Source organism: Diceros bicornis (assembly GCF_020826845.1).
Source record: "Diceros bicornis minor isolate mBicDic1 chromosome 30 unlocalized genomic scaffold, mDicBic1.mat.cur SUPER_30_unloc_1, whole genome shotgun sequence".
NCBI classification, from domain to species: Eukaryota; Metazoa; Chordata; class Mammalia; order Perissodactyla; family Rhinocerotidae; genus Diceros; species Diceros bicornis.
In genome coordinates this window covers 1053003-1069151 of record NW_026690899.1, presented here as the reverse complement: position 1 = coordinate 1069151, position 16149 = coordinate 1053003, and positions in this window count along the sequence as shown.

Here is a 16149-nt window from a genome sequence, read left to right as displayed (position 1 = left end):
CCAGAATGTCCAAAAGCCCCATGTGCTTCCAATATTAGAGCAGTAAATGCTGAGAACAAGGAAGAATGGTGCAGGTGTTGTAAAAATACAATGCAATCTCTAAAGAGCAGAGAGCAGCATCCATATTAAACTTATTGCAGATTGTGTGAGTTTTCTGAAAATAAAGCACCCCTTTCTGAGGAAAAATGAAGAACTTTTGTGTGTCAACTGGGGCCTCCAATTGTTGAGGTGGAGTTAGGATTACAAGAAGTTTATTGTAGCATAACACCTGTGAAGAATCAAAGGATTGGAGTGGGACAGCCCTCACACTGAGACACGGATTACACTGCCTGTGAAATGAAAAAAAAAAATAAGGAATATTAGGCAGGGGAGCTTCCAATCACAATATGGAGATGCCAGTCCTTCAGCCCCACCCGAAACCTACTGAATCAGAATATCTGGGGTGGGGTCCAGCACTCTTTCTGTGTTTTAACAAGCCCTGCAGATCATTCAGATCCTTAATCAAGTTTGAGGATGACGGGTTTCAAAAAAAAGCAACACACCAAAGAAGTGAATACTGAAAAAGTAAAACAATTGTTTAAGTACTTTGTGTTAATGTGATTTATAAAAAATGCAAAATACAGACAACTTTAAAGAATGTGCATAAAATTTAAAACCATCTTGACCCAAGTGCTTAATCTATACCTAGAGACACTGGATTTGGAGAAAAAGAAAAGAAGTAAAATACTAATTAATTTTTCATCTAACATTGATGAGTCAGTGAGGCAAGACTTCAGATTCTGGGTTCTTCTTATTTCTCAAATTAAAAATATTGTAAAATAGGGTCCAGCCTTGTGGCGTAGTGGTTAAGTTTGCATGCTCTGCTTTGGTGGTCAAGGGTTCATGGGTTCGGATCCCTGGCGCGGACCTATGCTTCGCTCATCAAGCCATGCTCTGACGGTATCTCATATAATGTAGAGGAAGATGGGCATGGATGTTAGACCATGGCCAATTTTCCTCAGCAAAAAAAAACTAAAATAAACCTAAAATAGAATAGGAAAAGGTCTATATATCCAACATAGTGAAGAAAAGTTTAATAAGAAAAATTACTTTAAATGGAACAAAACTAGGGAAAAAAAGCGACGTACAAAAAAATGGAATCACAGAGATAATGCTACGTATATCAGTTATACTATACTGAAGTTACTTAAATCACTTTTTCAATATTGAATGTTACTCTACATTCCACGAAGACATAGGAAACTAACACTGAACATAGATGCTGAAAGAAAGGGGATTGTCAGTAATAGTCCATACACGTGCTCACAAAAGTAAAGCCACAACTAATATGAAACTTTTATATATGAATGTGTATAATGGTACACATATTTGAAGGCAAAAGATTTAGGGACTAAAAGGTGGTTAGCAGTCAAAAAGTATATGTTCAATCATATATTAAAAAAATAATTTTAAAAATATGAAGTAAAGTGAACCTAACTACAACAATAGTAAGAGTATTCAACTAACATCTCAGTCTTTATCTAAAAAAAAGTCAATATAGGAATCGTATATGTTGTTAATCTTGATTTATCATTAATTATTTTGGAGCACACACACACACATATGCCTGCATATAAATCTCAAACTTCCTACTCTGAAGCAAAGAAATAATATTATTATAAAATTAGGTCCTATCCTCGTCCAGCAAGCAATTTCTACATAGTAATCATTTCCAGAAGCCACCAGAAGAGAGATACATGGCCAACCACAGAAATTCTGACTCACTAGCTCATCAGAGGAACAGGCAGATTTGAAATCCAGTTCCTTAACCAACTTGCACGCAAAAATGCTCATTAACTGCCAACGTATCTTAAACAGATCAGACAATTTATAAGCCAATAATCACTCTCATGAATAACCCTTTGGTGAAACAGGAAATCAAACCAATGATTAGAAAGGAGTAGCAAGGAGCCCTGGAGAGAGAGGAGAGAGAAAGGAAGAAGAGAAGAAAACTGTCTGTTCTGAAAGAAAATATCTGAGCATTAAATATCTTGAATAGTAAATAAAAATGAAAGTGAATTAAACTCTCAACTCAAAACAAGGAGAATGGAGAAAGAAAATATAAAAAAATAATTTGGGAAAAGAGACTGAAACAGAATTAAGAGTATAAAATAAATATAAAATAAGTCCAGAGGAAAAGTAATCAGTCACTCTGATTCTTTGGGACGCTCAATAAAATAGGCATCATTCAGACAAGTCTGATAAAGAAAAACTATTTGGGGAAAACAAACATCAACAATATTAGGTGAGAAAATGGCACCAGGAGCGAAGTCAGAGAGAATGTTGTGCATCTGCACATGGAGATGTCTTTGGGATCGCAGTGATAAAGCTTCTTTTTAAATGAAACTGGAATTACTCAAACTGGCTCAAATAGAAAATAGACAGTTATACAAATGTTCTTTATGGGTTCCAGATAGTTTTTAAGAAAGAAAACTACAAATATATGGTGGGTTGGATGTATTTACAGATGAATTGTTTCTAAAACTTAAGAATAGATATTTACTCTACCAGGAAACTATTCCAGAATATAGAATAAGACGGTATATCTCTATTACTTATGAAGTTAACATGAGCCTGTTCCAGCATGAAAAAGAAGATGTGAGCAAGGAATCATCTTAAACAAACTTTAGAAATTAGATAAACTTTTTTTTTTTTTTTTTTTTTTTTTTTTTGTGAGGAGATCAGCCCTGAGCTAACATCCGCCAATCCTCCTCTTTTTTTTTGCTGAGGAAGACGGCCCTGGGCTAACATCGGTGCCCATCTTCCTCCACTTTATATGGGACGCCGCCACAGCATGGCCTACCAAGCAGTGCGTCGGTGCGCGCCCGGGATCCGAACCAGCGAACCCCGGGCCGCCGCAGCGGAGCGCGCGCACTTAACCGCTTGCGCCACCGGGCCGGCCCCTAGATAAACTTTTAATATCCTCACATTTAATGTCCTCATCTTTCTGCCAGGAAAAAAACACAATATGCTCATGAAGTATATAAGGCATTTGATAAAATTCAGGATCCACTTCACTAAAATACATTCTTTTTGTAGGACGCTTCCTTAACATGCTTTTGTAAAAATAACTAACACCAAAACAAAGCCCTCTCGAGTCCATGCTTAAAACAAAGACACTAAATCACAACTACAGACGGGTGATGGGCAGGCACACAGGATCACCCACACCCAGGGGCTCCTCTGTACAGTCTGGGATTCTCCCCCCAACAGATCTGAAGGTAGAGCACTATACAGCGGCAGATGAGGCAGAAGGAAGGTCAGAGACAGTGGAGTATGTTGGTGGAGAGTGCTGTCTCATAAGCTCCCAACACTAAAAATTGCACACTAAAAGGAAGAAAACTGGAAAATATAAAAACACTGTTCTTCTCTTTGAAGTAAGCAACAAAGTCAGTGGGACGAGACAGAGATAATAATGGACAGTTCTGGGAAGGTGGGGATGCCGGGGAAAGACAAGACAGGTGATGCAGAGCGCCTTGGTGTATCCATCCACAGATCCTATAGGCATCACTCATCATAATAATCAAGCAGAATATAATAAAGAGGCACTTACCACTGCAAAGTGACATCCTTGCTAGGCTTCTTGATCCCTCTGTGTAAGAAATAAGTATAAAGGGGGAAAAACCCACCAATAACCACATCTCCATCCCTGTATGCACTGGGTTACATTCTCAAAAAGCTGTCAGGATAAGCAAAATGATACACAAAGAGAGGAAACTGCAGCAACAGGAAGAAGAAAATCAAAAGGAACATCTTAGAAGCCTCTGCAAAGCCCTGTGTCTGCGTGAGGTGTGAGACAGCAGAAGCAGACGTGGAACATGCAGCCTAATGAGATATCTACACATGTCACGTATAGTAACAAACACACACACGCAGACATATGTGGTTTTTGTGGACTGAAAAAGCAATTCTAATGCCCTCTGACTCCTTTCAGCAGTCTCTTCCTCTCCCCTGGTGAGATCCAGACCCCACTCTGCTGCGGGGCTCTGCATCTGAGGTCTCGCGTCCAGTTGAAAAACACCAGTTGGAAAACATGTTTGAGGAACATCCTCTCCAGTCTTAGGCACTATGATTTCATCCACGTCCATGGATAGTAAGGCTCCAGGGACGACCTCTTCTTGGACAGATGGGATCCCAAACTTTTGTCAACAAGCTATCCACATGAATGTCATTTGTGATGTTGCAAAATAACTGCATCAGAGGATGTGATATCAAGTGTAAGGTGAAAGGTTCACAAAGTATCCATGTCAGTCAGGGCTCAGCCAAGAACGTTCCAGCATCTCTCCTTCCAAAGTCAAAGATAGACAGGGGCAGCTTCATACACCCAGGGCCGAGGACAGCCACAGGACATTCCATGTGGGACCCATGCAGGGCTGCACACCAATCATGAGTGCAGAAACACCACAAGCCCATGAGTCCCTGCCTGGAGAAGCAATAGTCAGGCTGAATTCAGAAAATTCCAAATCCATAGCTCAAGATCAATGCAAAAATAAAGCTACATTTTTGATTCTTAAAAATCTTCCTCCTTTCCTCTTCCTCAGTTCTTTTAACCTTGTTAATCCCAAAGATCAATATGGTGTGATCATCCACTTCTACACCTTCAGCATTAGTTTCCTCCACTATTAATGCTGTTATGAGAATATGGGGTTATGTGGGCAATTCCTTTATTTTTTCATCCTAAATTGGAGGATACAAGCTGGAACACACCTATGTTTCCATCACCCCAAACATCAATGACAAGGGCCACATGTATACATCTATCTGGCCCTGGAGTACAGGGCACTTTTATGGCAGGAAAATGATTATTCTGTATGATACTGTAACGGTGGGCACAAGATACATTTCCCAAAACCCACAGAATGTACAAGACAAAGAGTGAACCCTAACGTAAACTATAGTTCTTAGTTAACAATAATGTATTGATGGTGCTCAGGGCAAGCTACCACAGGAGGCACCACTCTGGTATGCAGATTGTTTTCAGCTGAAGACAATAAGGACTCAGAGAACTCTGGAAGAGTATTTGAGTTTCCCCTCCCAAACTGCCTAAAGTATTTAAAACGAAAGATCTGCTTCAGGAAGGAGTTATTATCATGATGGCTGTAAAGATAATGTAGGATAGAGGTTACAATAGGAAAGGCACCAAGCCTCTTTTATCAAAAACTCTGTCTCTCCCTGACCACATTATCTATAGATGACCTTGAAAAGAATTGTCTTCCTGGCCTCTGAAGTCCCAGACCACTACCCACCCCCAACACGTTCCTCGTTTTTAGCTGCAATACTTAAGCAGGCAGCTTAGACAGAGGGACGAGTTGCTCATTTCTGAGTTTCTCCCATGTATACATGTTATTAAACTTGGTATTATTTTCTCCTGCTAACCTGTCTTGTTAATTATATGGCCAGCCATAAGAACCTCAAGGAAAAGGGCAGAGGGTGATTCTTCCTCTTCCCCCGACAGTATCAATCTTGGTTCCTGAATTATAGCTGGTATACCACGCTAATGCAAGATGTTAATAATAATGGAAACCGTCCATGTGAGCAGGGAGGAGGAGTATATGGGTATACAGAGTATACTTTGTACATTCATTTCAATTTTTCCGTAAATCTAAAACAGCTCTAAAAACATAACATCTATTAATAATTTTGTTAACCAATCTGGTAGCCACTGGCCATATGTCATTATTTAGCATTTAAAATATGATTAGTCCAAATTGAGATAGGTTATGAATGTAAAATATGCATGGATTTTAAAAAAATTTGTGTGACAAAGTGAATATAGACCATCTCAAAGATAATGTTTATGCTGATTATATATTGAGATCATAATACTTCTTGACATACTGGGTTAAGTAAAATATATTATTAAGATAAAAATATTAAAGTTACATGACTACTGAGTTTGGAATTGCAAAATGCATCAAATACACACAGACATGAGACTCTGGCTGAGACAAGGGCTTCTAGATTTTGCAACCACCACATAAACTTATGACTTACCACACTGAAACCCACCTCCTCTGACTTGAGACAACGCTACTGTTATGGGTTGAGTTGGTCCCCCCCAAAATGTAGAAACATGTACAGAAACATGTATAGTTGTCTTGACATGAGTACAGCCATGTTTGGCCGCTCCATTGACCTACAGCCACCAGCACAAAAAGAAATATAAAAGCTGCTTTCTGCGTGGTGGAAACTGGCCCTTCTCTCACAGAGGGAGTTGCAAGTTGTAACATTTCAAGGCTCTTGGAGCGTCGTAGCACAGGATGGACTGGCCATCTGTGCCGGGCTGGGACGATAACCAAAGAGAACAATGCACGTACACAACTACTGGGCTGGGATGTTAGCCAGGGGGCTCAGTGCACGTACGCCACTGATAACCATTTTGTGCATGGGAACACTAAATGCTTGCTCTGCAAACTCTGTAATTGCTTACTCTGAAAATTACTGATGGTATAAAAACCGCTGGAAACTGAGACCCAGAGAGAGTTCCACCTATGGAAGGGACACCTTGCCCAGGACGTGTGATCCTTGCCCAGCCGCGTTGATTGACAGGGCTTTCCCGGCAGTGGGGCGTGGATGTTGTAAGTAATTGATTTGATATGAAGTAATTGATTTGATGTGTAGTAAGTGATTTGATGTGTTCTCTTTTCGGTTAACCTGGTGTTTCTCTTTCTGGTTGATTTGTGTCATTTCTCTTCAGCCGATGTGGGTGTTTTCCCTTTCCAGTCGGGCTGATGTTTTTTCCCTCTTAATATTTGACCTATTTGGATCTGTTTGCAGACTATCGCCTTTACTATCCTCTATATAATAAAATATACCTTCAGTCCATTTGTTTGGAGTGGAAAGTGTCTTTTACGTCTCCGATCAAATCCTCGAACCTCTCGTAACAATAGTGAACAGAAATGCTACTGATTTTGATGTTGATTTTGTATCCTTTACTGATTTCATTGATTAGATCTTAGTTTTTTGGAAAAAAATTCATGACGTCATCTGCAAATTGAGACAATTTTAATTTTACTTTTCATATTCTGACGTCCTTTATTTTCTTTTTCTTCCCTGATTGCTCTGGCTAACACTTCCAGTACTATGTTGAATAGGAGTGGTGAGTGTGGGCACCTGACAATCTGTAAGAACCTGTTTTAGCTCCAAGTCCACCTACCAGTCCATCTGAGAACAGAGTTTGTCTTAGTCAACCAAACAAAAATTCACAAAAGCTAATCTCACCTCTCACCTTACCATACCAGGATTGAGAACACAGACCCATTCAAACTACAACTCAGTGGTCCCCAGGCCTCAAAGATCCCCTCCGCTCAGACCTTACAGCAAACACACAACTCCAGTTTCCTGCCAACTTCTGGCACACACACATTCTACATTAAGATAGTACCACTTGCCACACAATTCATCCTGGTGGGAGCCATGTTCCACATCCCACTTGCAAGCCTGTGTTCAGCTTCTAGTGCTGATCTCGGTCCACTTCCTGTGCACATCTTGGTTCCCTTCTGGTGCAGTCACAAGTGCTCCATTGATGGCCTGACGCTGAACCAGCAGGAAGTCCAGCATCTAGTCTGCTGAAAAGATGACAGGACAGCGGCTAACATTTTGAGATCCATGGTCTCCCTACCTATCCCCCTCGTCTGAATTCTAGCACACTCTTACCCTTAACCTCATGATGACAAGTCAAGGGACTTTGTGGAAACCCTCCAGGTTGGGCAACAGCTGGATCTGGGACTTCTGGGTCGCTGGAATAACCCAAAGCTGATCCCTTGTTGGGTGGAGGAAGTGAGAATTTGGGCTCAGGGTTTCAATGTCTTTGAACAAGTCTAGCCTAATGCTATGTATGCCGATCGAATATATAGTGGGTTTTTTTCTTCTTTGTATGTGTAGACGTATTAGTTCTAGATGTATCATGTTGTCATGTCCTTCCTTGGCACAGCCACGTTAAGTTTCCATCTAGATATTTATATACAAAGACATATTGCAACTATGTAACCTCTCTTTGCATTATTGCAGACAAAATTCCCCTATGAACTATCTATTTACAAACCATAGTTAAGTGTTTCCATATATCCATTTCCTCAGACAAAAATAATATTGGGGCCTGCCTACATGGCTTGGTAGTCAAGTCCCTGTGTTCTGATTTCGTGGCCCAGGGTTCACTGGTTCTGATCCCGGGTACAGGCCTATGCACCACCCGACAATTAATGCACCACTCCTCAAGCCATTCTTGAGGAGTGGTGCATCCCACAGAGAAAAATTAGAGGAGACTTGGCTCAGATGTTGGCTCAGGGACATTCTTCTTCCCTAAGTGATAATGTGGATAACAATGTTGATGGAGATGTAGATAACTGAAAATTCACTCTTGTCTTTGTCAAATGCATCTGGGTAAAGGGTACCTTGGAATCATAGGACATTAAAACTCAAAAACACTTTTCAAGCTCTTCATAATGAAGATGAAGAAAATCTAAAGAGGTTAAACTATTTGACCAAGATTAATTCCTGGAACTAGAGTGAGATCCTCTAATTCTCAGTAGGTACATTGTCATAACATCTCTAGCACTAAATAACCAAGAGATGGAAGTCTGTTGACTTCCAGGTAGAAAAGGTTCCCCTTCACGTTTTTGTTTTCTCTGTCTTAGATGATTGCTTTGCCCTGACAAAGAATTTATCTGGTGTTTATGCTACACTTCAGAAGAGGAAAATGCTCCTGGCAAACATTATTGTGATTCAGTGTGGCACCAGAGAGCCTAGTCATTTAAAAATGAGAATAGAAAGAATAAGATAAATAATATTAGAGAAGAAGAGAAAAATCTATTATTTTAGTGGGAAATAACTTATAAAATTAGAATTTTAAATAAATTGACTAATGTGAAAAGACACTAGATAACCATATAAAAATATCATTATATTAGCAAGAACTATTTTAAACTTATAAGTAATTATTCTAATCTTAGGAGAAATAAAATATTTAAAGTAATTGGATTTATGCAACATGATGCCATATGTAGTTATATAATTTATAAGTTATGAAAGATAAATGAAGAAGATTATAAAGATATACCAAAGGACATAAAAGGTCTGAAGAAATGGAGAGATATACTACAATTATGAATGAAATTAATATCCATTTTTCAAACATCATTCAGATTCACTGTATTTAAAATCAACTTTTAAAATGATACAGTCACTGTTTTATAGACAATAAGATATCCTTTTGCAAAATATAACACTGGACCATCAACTAACATTATTCACAAGTAAATCACTCCAAATGGATTATAAGGGCTAAAATTAAAAGTAGAAATGCTCAGTGCATAACAGTGGTGGATGACAATACAGGAGAATATCTATGATCATAAAATTAGTAAAGTTATTCTCAATATATATTCTTAAAGATGTGTTGTTGTCATTTACTAGTGTCCAATTGACCAAAGCAATTTACAAGGCCAAGTCCACACGGAGTCAAAGTGGGAGGGTTCTACCAAAACACACAGATGGAGGGATAGAACTGATGTGTGGGCATTTATGTAAGATACCACAGATAATTTTAGAGAAAAATTAATCTGAAGTAATATTCATATTTGTGTATTTGTGCATTTGAATGCCCGAGGATCATTGTACAAAGCCAAAAGATATGTAAAGCAATAAATTAATTTGAGATGTAAGGTAAATTTACTTGATATATTTTTTTTGTGTGTGTGTGTGTGTGTGAGGAAGATCAACCTTGAGCTAACATTCCATGCTAATCCTCCTCTTTTTGCTGGGGAAGACCGGCTCTGAGCTAGCATCTATTGCCAATCCTCCTCCATTTTTTCCCCAAAGCTCCAGTAGATAGTTGCATGTCATAGTTGCACATGCTTCTGGTTGCTGTATGTGGGACGTAGCCTCAGCAAGGCCAAACAAGCAATGCTTCGGTGCACACCCGGCATTGGAACCCAGGCCTCCAGTAGCGGAGCGCATGCACTTAACCGCTAAGCCAAGGGGCTGGCCCTTTACTTGGTACTTAAAGTCTGCTTGCAAAAATTTGGTAGTTTATTTTTCAGGTGTAGGCAAATTCTGCCAAAAAAAATATATATATTGATTATTTTCACCTGAACCAGTTATATTCCTTAACCCTCTTGATTGGTTTCTCTCTGGCCTTAGGAAGTTAATGTAGCACTTGGGGGCAAAGATGCAGCATAATAGCTCCACACTGGAGAACAAGATGGACAGGCTCTCCACGGCCACCATTATCTTACCCTTGGTGTAGTGGCAGATGGGGAGGAAAGTGACCCAGATGCTGCAGAACACCAGCATGCTGAACGTCAGGAACTTGGTTTCATTAAAGGTGTCAGGCAGGTTCCAGGCCAGGAAAGCCACAGTGAAGCTGCCCAGGGCCAAGGATCACAGGTATCCCAGGACACAGTAGAAGGCAGTGACTGAGTCCTTGTTGCACACGATGATGACGTGACTGTGTTCAGAGTGTGCATCTGTGTCAATGAAGAAGAAGAGGTTCTCAGCCAGATCCAACAGAGACTCAGCTGGATAAAGGAGCAGATGAGAATGATGAAGTTAGGTGTCCCTGACACCAATCACTGTCACATCCTTCTCCCTGGTGCAGTGACCATGAAGGCCACAACCACAGTAATAGTTTTTGCCAAGACAGTGGAACGAGCCACAGTAAAAACAACTCTAAATGTGATTTGTTGAATAATGTAGGTGGTTGTGTTGGGTCAGCCGATGAAGAGTAAGGGGCAGAGGAAGCAGAGGGTGAGGGAGATGAGCAGGATGTAGCTGAGATTCCAATTATTGGCCTTGATTACAGGAGTGTCTCGGTGCTTCACAAAGACCTCAGGGACCACTGCTGTGACAACAGAGAAACAAGGAGCTGTGCAAGCCAGAGTTTTCCCTAAAGAATCTTCAGATGCCAGAAATGTGACAACTTTCAGCAGGATGCAATTTCTTTCATTGTTTTCATACTGATATCCTGGATGCCCTATACATTGATCTCTATTTGAAAAGGAAAGAAAAGTCTTGGTGTTTCAGTCAACCACTCTTTCATATTCCCAAGACAAAAAACAAAATCTCATTGGCATTATAGGGCCCACAGCCCACACCTTATTTGGTTGTGAGACACAAAGTTGCAGAGACTTACATTAATAATATTCACATTAAACAGTCCCGTCCTATGTCAGAATGCTCTTAGCTTCAAGTAAATGATAATCCACCTCCAAAAGTTCCAAGTTTGGGTCTTGTGCTAGTTGGATGTGTCCATAAACTTGTGGGTTTAGGGGCGAATATTTTCGGTGGTGGGGATTTTGCAACACACCAGTGAGGTACTGGGAAAGTGAAGCAGGGAAAGGACGGCGGAGCATCAGGGACATCAAGTGCTTTACCACTGTGCTCAACTAAAGTTCAATCGCTCTGTGGAGCACTGTGAGACAAGAAGAACACATGGGAACAAGTCATCTTAGCTGAGGATGAGGCAGCTGCAACACATACACAGGCATGCCCATCAGCCATCATTCAAGGGCTACACCCTGGGCTATGAATTTGTATTTGGCAAACTTTTCCTGTAAAGTGACAGAGGACAAATATTTTAGGCTTTGTGGGCCATAGGGTCTCTGCCACAACTACTCAACTCTGACCTCGGAACATGAAGCAGCCATTCTTATTGTTGAAAGTGGGCATTCTTTTCTCGTCCTTATTTCTACAAATAATATTAGAACAGTGCAATTACCGTAATTACAGCTTTTCTTTTTGACTCACTTTTCTATATAAATCCTGTTTCTCGATATTTCTAACTCGATTTTTGTTTCATAAAAAATGTAGTAAAATTCTGAACTTTCAAAGTAAATTCATTTGATAAAGTGGTTTGAATTGTGTTAAAGCTAAATTTTATTTAGACAAGGATACAGACTTTTGTAATATTCAGACATTCTCTTTGGGAAATTTAATGGTGCTAAATTTATTCATTTTCTTCTGCATTTCTCAAACAAATTTTTAGCCAAAATTAAAACTATACTTCGCATAGCATACAGTAACTACCTACTCAGTACACTTCTTCCATTATGCCTAGCTATTAGAACCCCAATTTTGAGTGAACTAAGCCAATTGTGACAGATCTAAGCTAATTTTTGCCAGAGTGTGCTCCACCTCACTTGTGGGTTATGCGCCACGGACATAAATCAATGACAATCTGATTGTATGGTCTCTTTCTTGCACTAAATTAAACGTGCATCAAATAGGATGATATAGCCGATTCGTCCTCTTTCTTTCCCATGTGGATGATGAGCAGTGGCAGACACTTGTAAAAATAAAATCCAACACACTAAGCATATTGCAGCAAAAGTTATATGGAGCCTGAGTCTTTGTTATCAAAATGTTGATAGAAAAAAGAAAACTTTGCATCTGTCTATTTCTGAAATTCTTGTAACAAATAACAAATGTCATGATTTAAGGCCACTATGAGGTTCTCTATCACTTTCAGCTGAACACATTCTAATTAATGTGCTTTGTGCATTACATTTTACTGTTTTTGAGAGTGAGAAATGAGATTTTAATACTGCATTATCAAACACTTTCCTACTGATATGTAGGAAAAGCATTACTATTGAAACATTATTTTCTCTTTTACGTATTTATGTATTTATGTATGTATGTATTTATTTATTTATTTATCTTTTGATTGAGGAAGATTAACCCTGAGCTATGATCTGTGTCAGTCTTCCCCTATTTTGTATGTGAGTTGTCGCCACAGCATGGCTGCCGAGTGGTGTAGGTCTATGCCTAGGATTTGAACCCATGAACCCAGGCCACCAAAGTGGAGCACGCTGAATTTTAACCACTACACCACAGTGCCGGCCTGTTATATTATTTTAGATTCCCCTAATTCATTAGATATTTTTGCATTCTAATTTAAAATATTTTTTTGGATTACGTAAGTAAACACAAAAGCAGATTCCACTGGTTGCGTATTCATGACCCATCTGTCCCCTTCCTACCAGCAGCTCAGTTTTGCTTTGACATTCAACTTCTTCCATGAGGCCATGTGATTGAGGGGAGGTTGACAGCTCTAAATCAATTATATTTGGCCCCAATGGGAGGATGTTTTTTGAGTGACTCTTACAAAGTCAGGGGGAATAGATGCCCACACATTTTCACCTTTCTGCTCACTTGCTATAGTATAATACTTTAAACAGCTCAGCCTCTGAGACCATAAGGAGCCCAGCCTGTAGACAAAGCTGAGAACCAAAGATGACAGAGCAAATTATGAGACTATCATGTGTGCTTGATTATAGTTTTGAGCTGGTGAATTCTCTAATCCTGGAGTCATTCTATCACTGGCCTTCTTTTGTTAAATTGTTTCACTATTTTTTTGTAAAAAGTGATATTTATGACAACAGTCATCAAGTAAATGACAGATGGAATAAAACATATTTCCTTCTCCATCTTTATAATGCAACACTGTGCTTTACGTTTTCTGGCACAAACAATCATTGTAGTAAAGTAGTCTGGTCTTTTTTATGGGATATAATAAATATTTTTTAAACGACACATTTAGTTTGTTTTCTTTTTAATTTATAGCCAGAATCGTTCTAACAACAAACATAATTTTTAAACATGTTCTGCCCTTCAGCCCATTTTTTATTCTGTAATATGTTATTTCACGCATTATTTTACTGGACAGAACATTTAGCAATGTCAAGAGATCACTTTGGTAATAAGTATGTATGAATTGTTTGTTGTTTTGTTTGGTAAGACTGGAATATTTTACTTAAATATGATGTTTTTTTTTTTCGTTATTTACCTATTCCATCATCATCCATGATAAGTCTTTTATCATCTCATTCCAGCCATATTAGTCTAATTCCAAATGTCTAAATATGTCACATAAAATATTTTAAAAACACGTAATTGAGGTATGAATGACATACAAAAAGCTGTACATATTTAATGTATACAACTTAGTGTGTTTGGAGATAATATACACCCGTGAAACCATCACTACAATCAAGTTCTTAAACTTACTCATCATCTCCAAATGTTTCCTCCTGTCCTCTTTATTTTTTTAATTTAACTTCCTTTTTTAAAATACTTTTTTTCTTTTGAGGTGGGAAGACAACATAAATCTACCCTCCTAGTAAATTTTTAAGTTGACAATACAATATTGTTAACTGTAGGCCCATGTTGGGGAGTAAGTCTCCAAAACTTATTCATCTTGCATAAACTTTGTTGTTCAAACTTCTATTGCCGAGAATTCCCTCTTCATCTTGAAATGACAAATCCCCACATATTTTTAAAAACTCAACAAAACATTGGCTTTCCCTGAAGAATTATCTGATTTATCCAAGTAAGACTATCTACACTTGTTGACTCTGTTAACCTCTAACTACCTTTACTATGGCACGTTTCAAATTGCCCTGCTATTCTTTTTTCACATGTAACTTACTATGATTTCTTGGAAAGCAGGGCCTTTATTTTATCAAGTTTGCATGTTCAATTCATTGTTCATATCTTCTACTAGAGTAATAATAATATAATATATCCATTCATTTATTGAATCTTTAGTTCTGGTTTTTGCACACCTACTATGTGTAAGGCATAGTGCTCGTCACCTGGGTGTAAAGATATGAATAGGGGTCATGTCCTAAGACACCCACACTTACTTCCATCATAATTCCATGTGTGTTATTCTGTGATCAAGATGAGTATATGGTGCTACAGAATCTCTAAGTGTTTGCTTAACACAACATGTAGTTTAAGAGCTGTATTCCCTTGAGAAGAGCTGCTTCAGGAGAACCTAACAATGTGAGTATAAAGAAGCCAGATCAAGGTAACTCCCAACATGGAAATGATGTACTGATTACCTAAATGAATGTATTGAATGAGTGAATGAAATAGTTGAAAATAAAGAAGAAATGTGATGCTATAGGTTATTCCCAGACCCTTTACATTTTATTTGGAGACAAAGAAGCTCTGAGAGAAAGTGATTGTAATTATGTAATTTTGCCAGTTCATGCCTGTCTGATTACATATTTCTCTCTCTGGGCACAATACACAGTCAAAGCAGCAGGTAGCTCTCTTCCTGAGGGATTTTCCTGAATCCTGGCTGACAGAACATCCTACACCCATAAGGGGGATTTTGAAAGAAGAGAATTATTGATAATACTGAACAATACTATAAAATTTGATAATATTTTATTATTTTATAATATTGAATAATTGATAATATTGTTTAAATTATCTCACAAACTATCCTAAAGATCACCTCTAAGATGTGACATGATATATGCACCCAGGGAAAGCAAAATAAAATCAAGGTCAATCTGCAGAAAAGAGTTCCCAACGTGAAGATACATAATGATTTAAAACCTTTTCCATCTCAATGACTAGGACACTTGTTTGTTTTAAGCAAATGGGGCATTTGAACATGAATCATATTTGTTATTGCCAAATGTGATTCTGAATATGATATTCCTGGATTACTTTTTTGAACTATAAGCAGAATTTACCTTAATAATAAATAATATTTAAATTCATACAATACATTTACATGAGAATTTTTTGATTAGTACAAATTGCAATTACTGAATTTATTTAGTAATATATTTAATGTCAGGTAGATTCTACACCAAAGACACATGGACAGGATTGAATGATATAATATAGCATCTTGAGGGATGGCTTACAAGACTGAGTTTTAAAGGGAAATTCGATGAAGAGGAAGAATGTAGTTCCTGGAAGAGCAAAAAGGAATCTTTTTTTCTGAAGGTGAATATTTCTACAAGATTGTATAAAGATGGGATGAAGAGATGGAAATATGAGGAATATTAATAAAATTTTGAAATATTAAAAAAGAAACCTCAATGTCAATTCTTTTGATTCTAGTGAAAGAGAATAAAATCTGTTTTCTGGAAGAAAACCAAATGGCCAAAGACAATTTGAATTGTATCTACAAGTCATCAAGAGTCTAGATCATCAGCATCTGTTATGTCTTCGAGGCACAATGCATGCAGAGCAATAAATTTGCAAGCAATGAGATTGACACTTTTTCAGTTTAAATGGGAATTTAAATCATCAATTTTTTATCAGCTCATCCTGTTAAATTGGTAGCCTCACTTTCCTGCCTAT